Source organism: Sminthopsis crassicaudata, chromosome 4, assembly GCF_048593235.1.
Source record: "Sminthopsis crassicaudata isolate SCR6 chromosome 4, ASM4859323v1, whole genome shotgun sequence".
NCBI classification, from domain to species: domain Eukaryota; kingdom Metazoa; phylum Chordata; class Mammalia; order Dasyuromorphia; family Dasyuridae; genus Sminthopsis; species Sminthopsis crassicaudata.
This window is the reverse complement of record NC_133620.1, coordinates 151,900,443-151,920,952: the sequence shown is the minus strand read 5'-3', so window position 1 is coordinate 151,920,952 and position 20,510 is coordinate 151,900,443. Positions and strand designations below refer to the sequence as shown.

At 32.9% G+C, this 20,510-nt stretch overlaps 1 protein-coding gene across 8 annotated transcripts in view; it reads right to left on the bottom strand.

Annotated features, from left to right (window-relative positions):
* The window catches only part of HIVEP2 (HIVEP zinc finger 2), a 265,730-nt gene that overhangs the window by 191,589 nt on the left and 53,631 nt on the right, over positions 1–20,510 (bottom strand). For 7 of the 8 annotated variants that reach the window (XM_074309664.1, XM_074309663.1, XM_074309668.1 and 4 more), the window contains exon 2: positions 3,960–4,050. The gene's annotated coding sequence lies outside the window, so the exon portion shown is untranslated. Of the gene's footprint in view, positions 1–3,959; positions 4,054–20,510 lie in introns of all 8 variants that reach the window. The other variant, XM_074309662.1, reaches the window with a different exon arrangement.

Sequence of the window (20,510 nt, the reverse complement as noted above, 5' to 3'; positions counted from 1 at the left end):
ATAACCAATTCCTCCTATGAATGTTGCTCTATAATAATGGTTCTCAGTTACTAAAGCTCACCTATAATTCATAAGTGAATATCCTTAGAATCAGAGACACTTCTGAGGGAATGATGTAAAGACTAGGAGAAAGAAATGGACATTTGGTCTTATCTTCAGAGCATAGTAGTTGGAACTATGTAATACAATCAATCTTTCAGCTTTAAGTGGAACTAGAAATTTAGTAAAAGGGTCAAAAAGGGCTCCCATAGCCCACACTAACAATACAGAGATGGAGAAGGTTCTGAAGATAATGGTTCATCTTACCAATAAGATCACAGTCATCTAGAGCTAGAAGGTGTCACAATATCATGAAGTTAGAATTGGAAGGAACCTCTGAAGTCATCAAATCTTACTCCTTACTTTTATAAATGAGGCACCAAATAGCAGAACCTGTACTTAAATTGAGGTCTTCTGACTTCAAATTCAATACTTTTATTTTCCTTCACTAAACCACAAAGTCTCTCCTTCAGGGAGGCATTAGTTTGCCCTTGAGTGTATTCTTTCATCACTTAGTAGACTTACATCATGAGTTGTTATAGTTAAAAATATGTATCATTTCATGGCCAACCTTCTAGCCATGAGCTTCTCCCATCACCCTGATGCTCATATGATAGACACAGTCTGTTTCCAGATCCATACATTATAATCTTTCCATAGAGCAGGGGAAAGTTGTGGGATGGTCAAGAACTGTGGCAAAGATGATGGATAATGGGCAAAATCAGAGGAATAGTGCTAGATAAGAAAGCAAAAAGAAAAGCCGACTAGGAATCTCACCCTTGATATCTATCCTACCATGCATATTATTCACCATCTGGAGATTCCAGTCCAACCCACTACACACATGTCACCCACATATCTGATGATTGCTATTACCTTAAGTTGAATTTAGGTAGTACAGTACTCAAAAATGTACAAAATGTTTTACCTTGATTATTGCTTTTGATGCCTCATAACAAGATAGTGAGTGGATGCTATTATTTACATGCCAATTTTATGTATGGGAAAGATTAGAAATGTCAAATGACTTTCCCAGGGTCACAGAGTCACACAGTCAGTAAGCATCTAAGACAAGTTCCTAACTCAGTTCTCCAAGCACAGCATTATATGGAAAGAGCTATCTGATCTTCCTTATTGCTTTTTTGAATAAAGCAGTATTATACATGGACAGAACCTAATTTCAATAAGTATAAGTCATATTTCAGAGTCTTCAAACACCTATTCATACCCAGGGTAGTGACTTCAGTTTCTGTTTTGTCAGTCCTAGATACCAGACGGGTGAACAACCTCATTAGAGTAAGGGAGTAAAAGAAAAGGGGGAAGGAAAGGCCTGTGCAAACTGTCAAGATAAATCTGGCTTAGGGAGAATAGGAAGAAGAGAGAAACAAATGTCAAAGCTGGAAGAGACTCTGGGACAGCTTTCCAAGTGCCAAAGGGAGAAAATGGCATAAGAATTGTTACTTCTGCCCTGTACTTCTGGCCAACCCAACCTAGCCAGCCCTCCATGATTCCTGAGTTAATATAAGAGACAACAGATAATAAACAGAAAGTGCTTCTTTCCATGAACGAGGGAGTAGGTTGGAGTTGTTTTAGCTTAGCTATGAAGCCGACTTCACTAAAATAACCTATGGAACAAGCATCCCGATGGCCTCATAAACCCTAGTGGTGCTGTTATTTTTTTTGTGGGGGTTGCTTTTCCTCCTTTGGTAACAAACTATTTGACATTAAAAAAGAAAAGAAAAGAAGCATTTTTTATCCCAGTAACATTTTATAATTGCAGATTTTCACTTCATATCTGGAAAGGGGAGGGGAAGTAGGCGGTGAATGCTAGATCATTTAAAGAAGAGAGAGAAGCGTACATGCTCTTAAATTCTGGTCTCCCCACACAAAGGCCTTATTATATATACACACATAAATGCGTGGGCAAAATTTAAAGGGTTGCTTTTTTTCCAAGTCACTTCCAACCCTGAGCTCTGAATGCATTAGTATATACACACCTCCAACAGAACTGGGTCCTTCATGTTGCTATGGAAGTAAAATCTTTGTAGTTTTAGATGGAGATGGATTCCAGTGAGCATCTTATTTTTATACTTCCTATTATAGGGGACAAAAATCACTGCATGATAAATGTTCCATGTGCATTTCAGATTCCCAGCATCTTGACCTACATATTCCATATCTGTTTTGTTTTCTTTCATGTAAAAATATTATATTGTTTGGAAAATCTTATTAATTATTATTTGAATCAAACCTTTATGTGACTAGATATTCTTTAAACTCAGAATGTGATACCAACTTCAGTGACTAGAGAAGTAGAAGATGGCTACAAGGAATGTTTTGGTTCCATCAAGGTTTAGTGTCTATTCAAAACACTTCTGTTTTAGGTTCAACTCAAAGCCTGCATTTTGGGTTCTCCAGTAGCTTGGGTTTTGGCTCTATCTAAATTTTATTGAATATTTATACTTGTTGATATTCATGTCAAACAGCCTTCCCTGGGAACCCCCCTTTTTTTTTGAACCCACTTAATAAACTGCTCCTTTCTAAGCCCTTGTTTCAACTCTATATACTGTAATGTAAATCTCACAGAGATTTGAGAGAGTAGCCACACTTTTTTTTTTTTTTTTAAATCTCTCCTCTGCCTTAATAAAATTCTTTCTAAACTTTTTTTTAATGTTGGGGCTTTGTTCTCAACTAGCATTTATGAAATTTCATAAATTTCATCTTGTGTGAGAACATTATGGTAAAGCTACTGGTAGAGTGATTTTTGCTCTGGTAAATTTAGTAAGACACAGACTGAGCCCATTTCCAAGGGTATGTGATTTGTGGACTTTCCTTTCTCTTTTGTGTCAGAATTAGTTTGCAATCTTGGGATATTCTAGAATCATTAAAGAGAGACAAAATATAATTCAGGTTTAGCAAACATGCTGCCAATTATACACAATATCCTGTAGACGGTAGCTGTTTTCTAACAGTTCCTTTCTGAAATGACAATTCTGAGTAATGTCTTACTCTCTGATGTGTTTTTTTTTTTCCCCAAGCAGATGGTCTTCAACAACCAAAATCATATCTCTTAAGAGGTTTTATTTTTAAAACTTCAGACCGACTTTGTGAATTCATTTAAAAACTCAGTAAAGCTTTCTGCCTTTTTTTTTTTTTTTTAAGCTATTAGCCTATGTCATTTGGAAACAAATCTAGGAATTTTTTTTTTTTGCAGATTTTTTTTAATTTTAAATTTAAATAAAAAATAAGAAAAAAATTAAAAAACCTCACTGCTGTGTACACAGCAGACCACAAGAAGATTCAGTATAAAGCAATAAACTTCCATTTCAAGAAGTCCTTTATAATAAATACTACACATTATTTTCAAAGTTACTAAACTCTTTCCTTTCCTTGTTGGTTTTCTTTTGTTTTCTGCGGTGCATTTTTGACTTTATGTTTCCCTTCACTTCCACCCATCCTAAAGAAGATACTTAGGTGTGAATACATATGCAAATACATAAACAATTTTAAATTTACACATATATGTAAGATTGTACTTTGCTTATTTCTGTCATATGTTTCTCTGAAGGTGGATCTTCCTTCATAGGACCAAGTCTTTCTATGTTTTCTAAACCAACCAGCTCATTATTTCCTATATGATAAGAATATCCCAATCTAGCTGAGAGATGATCTATGAAAGTTTTCTTTTGTTTTGTCTTATCAATTTTTTTGCATCCCTTCTGTCCTTGGTTACATTGGTTTTATTTGCACAAGAAACTTTTAATTTAAAATCACCGAAATTGAAATAAGTTAGAAATATAAATAAGCAATATGAATGTTATATACTCAGAGGATTTTTGCATTGCTTATTAAAAATGATCTCACTTTTTTTTTATAAAAACAACTATGGTGAAATAAAGATAAAAATTTTGTGTTCCTACCTGGAGATCTGTTTTCTGCAGGTAGCAGCCTCCTAGCCAGGCACAAATTCTCCTCATCCTTCACTCTGGTGAATCAGGCAAAATCTCCAACCTGCTAACAAAGATTTCTGTATCATGATTTCCTCTCCCACAATAGTTCCGTTAAAAAAAAAAAAACAACAACAACTAGCTCTGAAAATTAACTTAAGTGTTAACCAAAACAGCAAAACTGAATCTATTGGTATGAAGGATGAGAGCCTGAACATGTGGAGGAGGAAGCAGTAGAGGTGGGTGATGTGTTTTATATAGGCCCAAAGTACTGAAGCAAAAAAATAGCTAGATAAACTTGGGCAGGTTCAAAAAATAATCACTTAGGAAAAATGGGTGCATCTTGATGAGATATATATATATATATATATATATATATATATATATATATATATATATATATATATATAATATATAATTATATATATAATTACATCTTTTATATTGCACTCTAAAGAGAAATATATATTTTTTTTCCTTAGAGTACGTGTATATAAGATTTCATGATAACAAAATTTGTTTATTTGCTGTAGAATATTCTAAAACTTATAGTTCATTGGGTGAGTACCTTTCAATTATAATTGCCTGTGTAATATATAATATAATTATTGCTTTTTTTAATTTAATTTTTAAATTTGAGACTATATTTTCAAAGTGTTAAGACATCTGGATATAGATAAATCCCAATTAATGCAAATAATTCCCTGGGCAATTGTCATGCTCAAATACATACTATTCGAAGTTATAACTAAATAAAATAGGGTAATTGGTCCCAGCCCAGTGGAAATATGCAGCTTAAATTTGAATAATATGACCATGTCAGGGAATTTTTTGCATACTAATCAGGACCTAGTTATGAAGTCTCTCCATCTGATTTATAGGAAAGTTTTTAAATATGTTGGCTCCCCTATTAGAATATGAGCTTCTAAAAAATAAGGACTATTATTCTGGTTTCCTTTTTATATCCCCAGTCCTTAAGCACCGTGTTTTGTATATGCTACCCACTTAATAAATGCTTTCCATTTATTTATTTGTTTGTTTATCTATTTATTTTTTGCTGAGGCAATTGGGGGTAAGTGACTTACCTACCATCACACAGGTAGGAAGTATTAAGTGTTTGAGACCACATTTGAACTCAGGTCTTCCTGATTTGAGGGCTGGTGCTCTAACCACTGTGCAACCTAAGCTGCCCCCTTTTCAATTCATTTATTTCAAGAAAATCACCTCCCTAAGATTTCTAAACTGATTTAAAAATATCCAGGCCTTTTGTCCAGTCATTTTTTTTCTTCTAGGTTCTTTTCTTCTTATTGTTGAATATAGCATTTTAAAAATGTGGTAGAATCACATTTTTGGGCAATAATGCCTTTAATTTTTCTGAAGAGGAAGAGATTTATTTTTCCTCTGTCTAAAAGGAACATCTAACATAGAAGGAATGGGTGATTTACTTATCTTTGAGATAAAAAGAACTAGAACAAGAAAACATTGTCAAATTGAATTCAATATGTTTATTAATTCCTACTAAGTGCAAGGTTTGACTAGGTTCTAGGGTTACAAAATTCTTCCTTAAAGATAGTCTGCCCTCAAGGAGTTTATACTCTTGTAGGGAAATTATGGGCTATATACCCCCCCAAAAAAAGGTGAAAGATGAAGCTGAATTTGAAATAGAAATAAAAGAATCAGACAAAATGCTCCAAGAGAATTTAAGGAATGAGAACACTGCCAGGTGAGATCAATGAAAGCTTTATAAAGAAGGTGAAACCAGAATTGTGTTATACAGAAAAGAAAGATTTAAGCCACAAAATATTTGTGACAAGAGGATTGCCTGAGTGCACATGGTGAGGACAGGGTCCAGCTAACATTCCACGTCCAGTATATGAAAGGAAATAATATGAATACAACTAAAAAAGAAAAAGTAGGCTGGAATCACATAGTGAAAAGCCATTAAGGCCAGGCCAAGGAATTTGTATTTGATCTTATGGACAATAAGGAGGGTTTTGAGCAAAGGTATGACATGGACAAACTTATACAATAATATTATTTTGACAAACACAGAAGAAGACAACAAAGTCAAAAACTCTTCAAAACTTCAAAGAAAAATGTGAATTGGTTGCAAGAGCAGAAAGAATTCCTAAAAAAGTTCAAATGAAAAAAAAAAGATTTAAAAAATTAAACAAGAAAATCAGAGGAAATGTTGAGAAAAGAAATAAGTGATACAAGATAATAATTTAAAATAGTCAATAGCTTGGTAAAGGAGGCATATACAAAGGAGGCATAAAAGCACACACACACACATTTTAACATTTTAAAAAATGGAATAGGCCAAATAGTAAAAGAGGCATAAAAATTCACTGAAGAGAAGAATCCCTTAAAGTAGAAAATGATGTACAAAATTTCACTGAAGAAAATAACTTCTTAAGGAGATTGGCCAAATGGAAAAGGAGGTTAAAAAAGCAGAAGAAAATGATGCATTAAAAATTAGAATTGGGCAATTAGAAGCTAACAGCTCCATGAGACATCAAAAAAAATTAAATGAATGAGAAAATAGCAGAAAATGTGAAATATTTAAAAATAAATAAAATTAAGGGGTTAAAAAAAAAAGGATATGCTCAGAAAAAAGGAAGAAGGAAGAATAAAGGGGATATAAAAGAGCTTTAGACTAGAAGAGAAGAAGGATTATAGTGAACAATGCTTGAACCTTACTCTCATCAGAACTGGTTCAAATTGGGAATAATATATGCAGTGTCCAGGATAGCTCTATGGAGCATCTCTGGACCAGCCTTGGTCTTAGTGGAGGAGTGGAGAAGGCAGGAGAGCCACCAGGATGGTCAAGGATGGAGAGTCCTATTTCCAGTCATCTCAACCCTTAAATACCTCAGTATGATTACATCATTAGAGCACACTAAGTATGTACAAACTAGAAAACCATTATCTCATCAATCACACTGAGTATGTGCTAACCATAAGCACCTTGCAGTAAGTATCCCTCGCTTCAAGTAGAACACATGTGGTCACGCCCTTGAGTTCTCATGAAGAGAGATAAGAACACCAAAGGGAAATGGAGCCAAACCAGATATTGTCAGTCGGTTTCTTCTGGGCTAAAGGATCTTATACTTTACCCAGAGTTCCCCCACTATCTGCTGCCCTTTACAAACATACACACTCAGTTGAGAATAGAAAGCTTCCTTACCCAGAGGGAAGCAGGAGAGGAAAGGCATAAGAGAAAGGGGATGCTGATAAAAAGAAAGGCAGATTTGGGGAGGCAATGGTCAGAGACAAACCAATTTCGTAGAAGTATAGGATGAAAGGAGAGAAAGAAAAATAGGGGCAAAATAGAATGAAAGAAAATACAGAAAAATTGTGTGAAAAAGTTTTTATAGAAAGTTTCTCTGAGAAAGGACTTATTTCTCAAATAAAGAGTTATGTCAAATTTATAAGAAAAAATGTTATTTTCCAATTGATAAAAGGTCAAATGACATGATCAGGCAGTTTTCATGTGAAATCTGTTAACTATTATCATATGAAAAGATTTTCTAAATCACTATTGATTATAGAAATACAGGTTAAAACAATCCTGAGGTACCACAACACATCTATCAGACTGTCTAGTATGCCAGAAAAAGAAAATGACAAATATTTGAGGGGATGTGTAGAAATTGGAATAGTAAAGCATTGTTGTTAGAGTTGTAAACTAATCCAAACATTGTGGAGAACAATTTGGAACTGTGCCCAAAGGACTACAAAATAGTCACTATTGGGTCCATACGCAAAGAAATAAAAAGGAAAAAATTGACATGAACAAAAATATTTATAGTGGCTCTTTTTATAGTGTCAAATTATTGGAAATTGATGATGATCACCAGTTGGGAAACAGCTAAACAAGTTGTATATGACTATGATGGCATAGTATTGTGTTTTGAGAAATGATGAGCAGGATGCTTAAAAAAAATACTACAAAGACTTACATGAACTGATGTAAAGTGAAATGAGCAGAACCAGGAGAACATTTACATAATAACAGCAATATTGTACAACGAAAAACTGTGATTGACTTCACTATAATCAACAATATAATAATCTAAGACAGTTCCAAAGGACTTTTGATGAAAAATGCTATCTACCTCTGGAGAAAGACCTGCTAGAGTCTGAATTCAGATCAATGCATACTTTTAAACACTTTATTTTTCTTTTTATTAAATCTGTATTTTCTTCCACAACACAACTAATATGAAAATATGTTTTGCTTAACTGTCCATATATGATAAACTATATCAAATTACTTGCCTTCTCAAAGGAAGAAGGAAAATTTGGCACCCAAATTTTAAAGAAAATGAATGTCAAAACTGTTTTTACATATAATTGAGAAAAAAATTTAGAAAACTGTTTTTAAAAATAAAGATCCTACTATGTTCCGGGCACTATGCTTGGTCCTTTATAAATAATATCTCATTTAATTTAATGAGGACTTAAAAGATAAGGATGATAGTGGAACTGAAAAGAAGAGGATGGATTATGATTGTTTCAAGGGTAGAATCAACAAGACTTGCAACTTATTGAATGAAGGTGGCAAAGGAAGGAAAAGTTTAAAGAATAACTTCAAAGTTTCAAATCTAGATAATGGAAATGGTGGTGGTGCTGTCATTACAGAAAGAGGGGAGTGATGAGCTCAGTTTCAGGGAAGTTATGTTTGAGACACTAATGAGATAGCAAGGTGAAGATGTCCAATTGAGTTAGAGATGATGGACTAAAGTTCTGAGAAAAGATTAGAGCTAGATATACATTCTGGGAGTCCAAGGTAAGGGGTGAAGTCACCAAAAACGTGTGGAGAGAGAAAAAAAGGTCTGGAGAACAAAATGTTGAGGACTCCACTTACTTTTATTCAATTCCACTGGCCCCTCCCTGCCCCAGTATGATATTGCATACTGCATAGAAGCATTCTCTAGTCCTCCTGGATGAATGACAGTAACCACAATGGCCCACAAGGTGGGTGGAGGACTTATGAATAAAACAATAAATATCTGTGATGAAACAGGATGTGTTTCTCAACTATTGAAACTATATTCAAGCTATAACAGTGTCCTGTTGTAATGTCTAGGGACTGTGAACATACAGAAGACCTCATTTTTCAGTTCTTTCCCCTTTTTGGTTAATAATTTACAAAATTACTACTATACAATAGGACATACCAAGGATAACAACGTTATCCATTCAATTCTAAGACCACCCATTCCTTAGCAATTGAGCCATCAGCCCTGCACCCTTATAAATGTTAAGAAGACCAATTCATTTCAGTCAAAGATGCCCAAAGGTTGCTCTAAAATTATTAAATAATAATAATCATAAACAAAACATGACAGAATTAATATAACAGTGGATTTGAAGTGACTAGGATGATCAGTAGCTATGTAACCTTGGGGAAATTATTTTGAGGATCAAAAGTTATAAATATGAAGTGCCTTGCAAAATTTAAATATTATTTGTGTGAGCAATTATTACTATTAAGTACACACTCAACAGAATTTTTCTGATCATTTTTATTTATACCACCAGGCTCTTATCCTAGTTCAAATCATTTTAATCCAATAAATATTTAAGTGTCTGTTATTTGTAAGGCAGAATGCTAGTAAGAAATACAAAGAAATATTAAAGTCCCTGCCCTCAAAGTGCTTACATTTTATTGGGGAAGATACAATATATAATCATAGAAGTAAACTATTCACTAAACCTTGATTGTCTCCCTCTTCTAAGAATAAACTCCAAATTAGAATTTGCATCAAATTAGGGAGCATTAGTGAGGAAAGGGAATGGTTCAATCTTAAGAAACCTTAATAGTCAAATTTCTTTCTCTTTGCTAGGTCCCTTTTCTTCTTATAATAAACAGAATGTTCCATTTAAATTGTTACTATATTTTTACATCTATATCTATATCTCAATAGATAGAGAGATATTGAGGATATATTATTTCCAGACAGACTCCAAGTCAAAAGTCTAAAGATTGTCAGTATCTACATGTTGGTTATTTTTATTGAGTATTAAAACTAGTTTTTAAAAAGTGCTTTTATAAAGAAATTGCATATTTAACCTATATCTAATTGCTTATTGTGGGAGGGGAAGAAGGGAGGGAGAAAAATTTGATACACAAGGATTTGCAAAAATGAATGTTGAAAATTATTTTTGCATGTATTTGGAAAATTTTTAAAAAAAAGTTTTTTCCAAAACTATGGCAGACATCATGCCGTCATCACTTAAAAACAAGATTCTGTCACAAATATCTTCTCCCATTTTAAAATGCTATTAAAATAACTACTATTATTACTAATAATAATAATAATTCATGTTACATTTCCATGCAGTTTCTGTTTATATAATTCTTTTCTCATAAGTCGTCTTTCTTTCCCCCTTCAACATGAAGTATGTAGTATTCTTTTTAATTTACTTTTTTTCTTATACTTTACTCACTTCATCAAAAAGTAAACAAAAACTAAAAACACATCAAAATTATCCTCTGCTATTTGATATGAATTTACAGAGTATTCTTAGATAAATAACAGCCTAACTTTTGTTGCTTGTCTGTTTCCCTACATCTACAATTTAACCAAAAGAAAATGGGACATCGTGGTGGTATATTGACAAACTGCAGCACAAATCATTTTGCTTTCAGCTATCCTGCTTTTAAGTTTAAATAATGGGCATATAGAGGGTGCAATAAATAGAGCTCTGGGTCCGTCAGGAAGACTTGAGTTCAAAGCTAGTCTCAGACATTTACTAACTGTGGGACTCTGGGCTAATCACTTATCCCAGTTTGTCTCATTTTCTTCATCTGTAAATGAAGTAGAGAAAGAAATGGCAAATCACTCCACTATCTTTTTCTAAGAAAACCCCAGAAAATGCCATGAAGAATTTGATGTAACTGAAATAACTAAAAAACAAAAATATTTACAACCAAAAGTTTAAGCAGTGATATAACACAAAAACATTCTCTTCATCTGTAAATGAAATAGAGAAAGAAATGGCAAATCACTCCACTATCTTTTCTAAGAAAACCCCAGAAAATGCCATGAAGAATTTGATGTAACTGAAATACCCAAAAAACAAAAATATTTACAACTAAAAGTTTAAGCAGTGATATAACACAAAAACATTCAAATACGAGTCTAAAGAGCTGGATTCTAGACAATTTGATTAAACTCAGTGTGTACCACTTTTCCCTCTCATAAAATATCTGCAGTAATAGTAGAAATCACCTATATCTCATGGATTGTTAATGATTACACACTAATGCAAGTCAATCTATTTTAACTAATATGAGACAAAATATAAAGTATTCATAGTATTGGAAAGTTTTTATATATTAAAAGAAATGCCTAAATATGGCAAATTATCAGTAAATATAATATATGAGTTACTGGAATCCTTTTGTGCCATTGCAATAGCAAATCTATCCTGTTTGATTTAAAATAAGATTGCATTAATGTTATAAAAGATCTGATAATTATAAAAATGTTTAAGCTAGAGGGTACCTTAATCATTTCTCTAGGTTTAGAAGCAGGGAAGTTATATAAGTCACATTGAGGAAACTTTTTTATTGGTATGTTCCATTAATCCTCATAACCCTCCTAATATTTCTTTAAATATCATAAGAGGGTAATATTTACTAAATACACTCAAACACATAGTATAATACTTGGCTAATATCTAATAATTGTTACGATATAGTAGTTGTTTTCATGGTCACTGGTCTACTGGACTTCTATGTTTTCTATCCTGCTAACATTTCTTCATAATACTCCCTCCAAAATCTTCCCCTCCTCTTAAATTTTCATTTCTTTTGGTGGCACCAACAATTTCTTAGTCATCTAAGCCTAGAAGTCACACCAAGCCTATTTCTTGACTCTTTTATTTCCCATACTACCTATGTTCAGTAAGTTGTTGAAACTATCAGTTCTATCTATAAAAGAAGTTTTGCATTCCTCCTCCCTGCTCAGTGTTCTTGTCTGAAGTTTTCATCACTTCTTCAGCCTTCTAACTGGTTACCTTCCCTCTAGACTCTCCTCTCTTTAATATATTTATCAAACCAATGCCAAAATAGTCTTCCTGATATGCAAGTCTGTTAACATCATTATACTAATTAAAGACTTTCAATGGCTCTCCATTGCTTACTGTATTAAAAACCAACCAACCAACAAGCAAAAACTACCTAGCCTCTCTATCAGACTTGCCTAATTTATTTCATATTTTCCTTTTTAGATGCTAAACTAGAAAAATTTTGGACTACTTCCTACACCTCATTCCCATTCTCTCTCTTACTGATTAGGTATCTTTATATCATATATTACTGAAATGGATTTCCCCTGCATTTATATTCTTTATTAATATTTATCATCTTCTCAAAAGTCCATCTCAGATGCCACTTCCTCCCTGAAACTTCTCCCAGTTCAGTCTCCCAGTTCAAAGCAATTTCTCTTTCAAGACACTTTCTTAATCTCTCATATAACTTAAGAATTTCTAATTTAAGTTACATATTGTAGATTGCCCCATTCCTCCACAAGATTGTAAGCTACTTGAAGTCAATGACTATGTGGTTTCTCATTTTTATAGCCCCAATACCTAGAAAAGTATTTTACATATCTATAATAGGCACTTGACAAATCAATGTTGAAAAAATGAAAAAAAATTACATATTTATTAGAGAATTCTAGGATGAGCATTACTTTGACATATAAGTGTCTTTTGTATAGATCAGATGCTCATTAAATGTTTGTCTCATGAAGAATGATGGGATCAATGATTAAAGTTGTGCCATATATATAATCTATAATTCAATCTGGAATTCAGAAAATACCCTCTTTTCTTGAATTACATGAATCAACCTCCTAAATTTTCTCAACAACCTCAGTCTTAACAGACTAGTGCAAATATAGATCACTTCCCAAATCTAATTTATACAAAATTTTAGTGTAACCTGTAATTGTGGCATTAGTACCAAAGCTCTCTATCAGTAGCAAAAACAGTAGCAACAGCTTCCTCACCAGTCCAACACAGCTGGAAGTGTCTGGACCTTAGCCAAACTCTCTTGCTACTGTTACAGTCAGGTAAGAGAAGCAAATTTTATAGGCTTTCACAATGTCCCCACACAAGAAGCCACCTTGTTGCACTTATTTTGAGACCACTATTATACTACAAAGACTTCCACTTATCTCCCCCAACCAGCATATGTGAATTGAGTTCATTTAAGAAGCATTTTTGCATCTTTGCTAAACAGAGAGTATTAGATGCTATAAGAGGCATAAAGATGAACTCTATTAATAACTCATGTTTATACATTGTTCTAAAGTTTAAAAAGGGCTTTACATATGATATCTAATTTGATCTAATGTATCTAATCACATACACAGAACTTGTGAGGTAGATACTACAAATACTTTTATTCACATTTTACAGATCAAGAAATTGAAGCTCAATAAAAAAGTGAATTTTCTTGGTCACATATGTGGTAAATTTCTGAGGCAGGATTGGAATCCAGCTCTCACTTGACCCCCCACATCCAGGGCTCTTTACACTATATCATGTTGCTTCTCCATGTGTTATTGGCAGATTACAGCAGATTTTATATGGAGCTCCAAGTATTGTCTTAGAACTTAACAGTCTAGATGGGAAGGGGAATGATGCATATGTAAATGGAAAGTCATAGAATGTTTGAGCTGGAATTGACTTTGGAATCAAGTCAATAAACTTTTTCAGCACCTCTTATGCACCAGACACCTTATTAAGTTCTTTACAATTATTATCTCATTTGATTCTACAACAGTCCTGAAAAGTAGGTGCTATTGTTTTCTCCAATTTACAGACAGGAAAACAGAGGCAAACCAAGATTAAGTAATTTGCCCAGGGGTCACACAGCTAGTGGAGAGTCTGAAACCATATTTGAACTCCTCTTCCTCATACTATGCCCAAAAATCTCTACTGCACCTTCTACCCCCTCCCCACCTCTCAACCTCTTGCCATGTGGTATGGCACATATACACATAAAGTCACAGACCATTACCAATCCAACTCTTTCATTTTACAGAAGGGAAAACTGAAATTTAGAGAGAGAGGAAGTGACTTTCTAAAAACCACATTGGGAGTTCCTTAGACCAATAAAACCACAGGCCCAGTCAAAAAAAGGTTGGTGGGGACATTGAGACATTGTTAGATTTCTTTTAACTCTAAGCCCTACTCTTAAGCTCTACTAAATCAAGTATTTATCTTCTCAAAGAAACAAGCAAAGTGGTATCTCATATTCTCTACCTTTTAGTCAGTTGCATAACTGTAAAGGTGCAGACTTCTTGTTCTTTTCACATTTTTTTCATCAAGGATGCCTTCAATATGTATGTGTCTGTGTATTATCCTCAAATAAATTTTATAGAAATGATAAAGGCAACATATGAGTCAGCAATTATTGATATTCTTTCAGTTGCCTCTTTTGAGTAGTCTTTTCTCCCCATATTTTAGGTATCTTCTCTTTTATTTACCAAAGGATTAAGGATCAACTTTTTGATCATCAAAAACCATCTAATTCAACTTTTTCATCATAGAGATGAGGAAATTGAGGCAGAATGAATGATTAAATGATTTGCCCAAGATCATATATGTAGTGAGAAATGATATTTGAATTCACGTCCACTAATTCCAGAGTATTCTTTCTATTACACTATGCTATCTTAAGAAATGATCCATCAGCAAACTCAAAATCATCCTATCTCCTGCATGTATCTCCTCTCTCCATTCTTGGTTTAGTTCAGTTGTTCTCCCCAGCTTCTTCAGTTTTCTTCAGTATTATTTGTACTTCCTTCTATACCTTAATCAGGACTTTGGTATTAGGAGTACAAATATGGTGGCTCTATTGAAGTGATGGAGAAACCAATTTGTTAAAGAAATATCAACAGATTTTTTTTCATTTTTTAGGCTGCTTTTATTCTTCTACAAGTTTCATACTTAAATGCTCTTGCAGTGACTTGTTTCACCATGCTATCTTCAAACTTGTTTTATTCCTTTTACTGATTGCTATTGTTTTATTAATCTGTTGATTAATAAATTGTTCATTAATTATAATCAACTAGTAGGATTGTTTATAATGTTCCAAAAAGATTTTATAAACAATTGCTATTCTAAACTCAAGTTGCTCTTAGCTGTCCTATCTATGCTAAGTATATGATTTGCTGGCTGAAATGCTCTTTAGGATCTTTTGATCTCTTTTTTTAAGCAACTGATCTACACTGGTTCCACTTCTTTAAGAAATAGTTTTCTATACTAGATTAATTGCTGTCTAAGGGAGGGGGTGGCGTGAAGAGAGAGAGAAAATTTTGGAATACAAGGTTTTGCAAAGGTGAACACTGAAAAATATCTTTGTATGCATTTTGAAAATAAAAGGCTATTATTTTTTTTTAAAGAAAAGGTTATTAAAGTGTGTTATTGTCCTTTCCTCCAAGTATTCCCCATTCTTTTGTTTCAACAACTAGGTTTTTTGCATTTTATCTTTTTCTCATGTTCATTCTTCTCCTAACATTACATTCTATATATTATTATATTCCCTAAAAGCATAAAGAAATTAGAAAGATTTCAAACTAAATTGGGTCTTAGAAGTGATACATTATAACTCCTTATTTTACAGATGAGAAGATTGAAGTCTAGATGTTAAATGCTGTAGTATTAAAGCATCATAAATGCAGATCTGGAAAAGACCACAGAGGTCTTCTAACCCAAATCCTTTTTTATAGTTGATAAAACTTAGACCAGGTTAAGTGATTTGCCATGCCACCCAAGCAACAATCAGCAAAATCAGAATTCAAATCCAAGTCATCTGAGTCCAAATCTAATACTCCTTTCACTGGACTGGTTGATTGCCTTTCCTGAGATCATCCAGGAAGTAAATAGGAAGCTATATTCAAATCTGGGTCATCTAATTATATTTATTACTCATTTTCTATTAAATCATTTCTATATGTGAAAAATCTCTTATAATAATAGTCCTATTCTGATCTCTCTATTTTGCATAGAGGCAACAGTGTTCTTAAAAACCAAAATACACCATCTCTGGAAGTTCTAATCTGGCTGGAAAAGCTTAGCAGGTGATAGACTATATATCTGTAATCCAAAGACTATAATGATAAATTTAGAGAACATTAGCTATTAAATTATAAATGTATTGCAATATATTTTGATGGAGAGAATAAACATCTACAAAATTGCAAAACACTGAAGAACATTGAGGTATAATATGGTGGGGGGTAGGGGGAGAACTTTAGTATGGTACCTTGTTAGGAACAGTTCCAAGCATTGTTTCTTCATCTGGTCAGAGTGAGAGGAATGACAAGAGTCAGAAACGAGAATGGAAAGTAGCGTGAGTATTGTTGATGGATTTTTCCCCCAGCTCCAAAAAAATTTAATGGGAAGTGATTATTGTGAAGAAGGAATCCTGTCTGGAGCCAGAAACAGGAAAGAGGTGAACAGAATTTATTTTCCCTAACTTAACTAAGAGTGAATGAGAGCGTTCATTGACTATAACAGAAAGATAAAAATGTCTTCATAGCTTTCTGCTGTGTACCTTTATCTATAGGACAAAGTGGAGGGTGTCTGATTCAGAAATTCTTTTCTTATCCCTCTACAGCAGGACTTCTTAACCTTTCAGGGATTTCAAAAAACTGAAGGGAAAATATGTCTTTATTTTCACTAATCTCTAACTTAAATCCATCCTTTCCTTCAATTATTTAAAGACATTATCCTGTGAAGGGGTCCATAGGTTTCACCTGACTGCCAAAGGAGTCCATGACTAAGTGTATTCTATATTCCATGCCTCATTAGTTTAGTGCTTGAAAAAGAACTGAATACCTAGATGAGGGCTAGAAAAGGGGTAAATGTAGGTGTTCCCAGGATTACTCTGGGTGAATGTAAACAGGAGCCAAGAAATTATTTATTGACAAACTTCCCGGTTTGATCCACATGGGCTCAGAATTGGGAGCTCTAAGTCATGACTTATAAGTATTAAAGAAATAATCATTTGATAAATTTGGGATTTTGCCAAGAAATTAAAGACTCAAATAACGTGGATTATTCTGTAAGCATACAATGCTATCCTCTCCTCAATTTTCAGTGACAATCCCCAAAGCAATCATATTAAGTGAAAAATAACTTCTTAATTTGAAGCTTGTTCCTTCCTTGATTTATTCAGATTTAATCTTTCATTTATTAATTACCAAGTCATTTCCACAATTCACAGAACTTTAAGAGTTGGAAGCAAGTCAAATCAACAAGAACTGAAATGCTCTCCATTTGCTAGGCATTGTGCTAAGCCCTGGAGATATAAAGAAAGAAAATAGAAAAATGACAACTAAAATAACCAAACAAAACATCAGGTTTTGCTCTCAAAGAGTTTGCACCTTATAGGGCATTCTCTCTAAAACAAACCCAATTGATCTGCTTTCAATCTTTAGGGTACAATAGTTCTCCTCTGGAAGCAAAGGAAAAAGTCTTTCATTTGTCTTTTTACTGGGAAATTCAATTATCTCACCCCTCCATAAATCAGACAAGTTAGATTTTAAACCATGAAGCAAAATTGGGCTAATTAATTATTCACTTACAAAATGCCAGCAAATGATTATTTAGGTAATTTAACCCCACTTCAAATAATTTTAATCACTAAATTACTAAAGACAAATTCTAGTTCTTTATAAATTCAGAAAACATAATCATAAATAAGAAATTAATAAAATTTGGTCCCTAGTAGAATGGAAATCCACAAGGAATAATCCAGACAATAAATAGATGCCAAAATTATTCTTGCAAACATCAATGATTGCAATGGCATTAGAAAAAAGCTTTTAATTTTTAAAACCCAATAAAATATTTCTCTTTTACTGAACATATAGTCATAACATTAAAAACCCATGACATCTTCATAATACATTGAAATAAAATACCCTTTAATTTGTTGATAAGATTTACATTGTGAAAAAAATTTCCATATATAGTTTTAATTTATTATCTCCATTTTTAACTATTAAATTTTATTTGAAATAGAAGCTTGAAATAATGTGTAGAGTGTTGGCTTTGGAGATACCCCAAGTTCAAGTTCTGACTCAAAGCCTTATAAACTATGGAATTTTGGACACATGACTTCAAAATCTCTATGTTACAGGCAATTTAAAACTCCAAGTTACATAATAATCATTGATCTATCTGCTTTGATGAGGGGGATTTACATACTGGGAGTCTTTATACTAATGTATAAGAATTAATGTTTGCCCCTAGGATAATTCAAATCACTTTGCTAGAGAATATAAGCCAGGCTTGACAATTAAAATGAAAAAGAATTGGACTCTTGCTGGAGTTTATCTCATGGAATAATTTTAAATATTTTTTATGTCATAATTTTCTGGTCTGGTATGTATTGAAATTTCCCTCCAATTGCAAATACTTCTCAGGAATAGCAATATTAAAAACAACTCACATTTTTAAAGACATTTGAAAGTTCAAAAACAACAATTGCTAAAAGTTATAAAAGATTTTTAAGCTTATAAAATACATTCTTAACAACAAGGCTGTGAACTAGATAGTATAATTACTATAAACTTCATTTTATAGACAAGGACAGTGAGGCACGAACTTCCAAGAGTTAGTCACATAGTTGTTAAATATCAGAATTTTAACTTGAATTCAGATCTTCTGACTCTTTCCACTATACCATTATCTCCAATTAGATCATATTTGTTAGACAGTTAGTACCATGTCACACAGTAGGTACTGTATAAATATTTATTTTCCTCCCTTTCCCTCTATCAGATTGCTTCCCCACTAAGTAGTGATGGCATATGAAAATCATGCACAGTTAACTTGTTGATAGATGAAATTTTCCTTTTTATTACTTCTTAACTATGTTTTTTTGAGGATGGGAAAGGTTTGAGATAGATAGTGAATGGTCCATAGCATGGAAATTAGAGCATTCTAAATCCTTAGATGTGAAAGAAACTTTAGAGATCATCTAGACCAGCAGTTCTTAAAGTGTGGTCCTTTGGAGCTTCTCATGGTCAAATTATTTCATAATACTACTAAGACATTATTTGCCAATTAAAACGCTCTCCCATTTTCAATCATATTTATGTGCCCCAACCAAAACAATATAAAATACAAGGATCTAATTCTCTTCTATTGTTGGAGATTTCCAAAGCATATGTAAAACAATATATTTTTTAAATTTTAATAATTTAAAAAATTATTTAATTTAATTATTTAATTTAAATTTATTTAATATTTAATTTAAATTAATTTAATATTTAATTTAATTAATTTAATAGTTTTAAATTTTATTTTTTGCTTTCAAAATATGGTTACTTTTCTTTTTTTAATTAATTTTATAATTATAAAAAATTTTTTGACAGTACATATGCATGAGTAATTTTTTTTAATAACATTATCCCTTGTATTCATTTTTCCAAATTTTCCCCTCCCTCCCTCCCTCTACTCCCTCCCCTAGATGACAGGCAATCCCATACATATTAAATGTGTTACAGTATAACCTAGATGCAATATATGTGTAAAAATCCAATTTTTTTGTTGCATGTTAAGAATTGGATTCCAAAGGTATAAATAACCGGGGTAGAAAGACATCCAATTCCCAGTGTTCCTTCTCTAGGTGTAGCTGTTTCTGTCCATCATTGATCAACTGGAAGTGAGTTGGATCTTTTTATGTTGAAGATATCCACTTCCATCAGAATATATCTTCATACAGTATTGTTGTTGAAGAGTATAGTGATCTTCTGGTTCTGCTCATTTCACTCAGCATCAGTTCATGTAAGTCTCTCCAAACCTCTCTGTATTCCTCCTGCTGGTCATTTCTTACAGAGCAATAATATTCCTTAACATTCATATATCATAATTTACCCAACCATTCTCCAATTGATGGACATCCATTCATTTTCCAGTTTCTAGCCACTATGAAAAGAGCTGCCACAAACATTTTGGCACATACAGGTCCCTTTCCCTTCTTTAGTATTTCTTTGGGATATAAGCCCAGTAGTAGCACTGCTGGATCAAAGGGTATGCACATTTTGATAACTTTTTGGGTATGGTTCCAAATTGCTCTCCAGAATGGCTGGATTCTTCACAACTCAACCAACAATGCATTAGTGTCCCAGTTTTCCCACATCCCCTCCAACATTCATCATTATATGTTCCTGTCATCTTAGCCAGTCTGACAGGTGTGTAATGATATCTCAGAGTTGTCTTAATTTGCATTTCTCTGATCAGTAGAGATTTGGAACACTCTTTCATATGACTGGATATAGTTTCAATTTCATCATCTGAAAATTGTCTGTTCATATCCTTTGATGATTTATCAATTGGAGAATGGTTTGATTTCTTATAAATTAGGGTCAGTTCTCTATATATTTTGGAAATGAGGCCTTTATCAGAACCTTTAACTGTAAAAATATTTTCCCAATTTGTTACTTCCCTTCTAATCTTGTTTGCATTAGTTTTGTTTGTACAAAA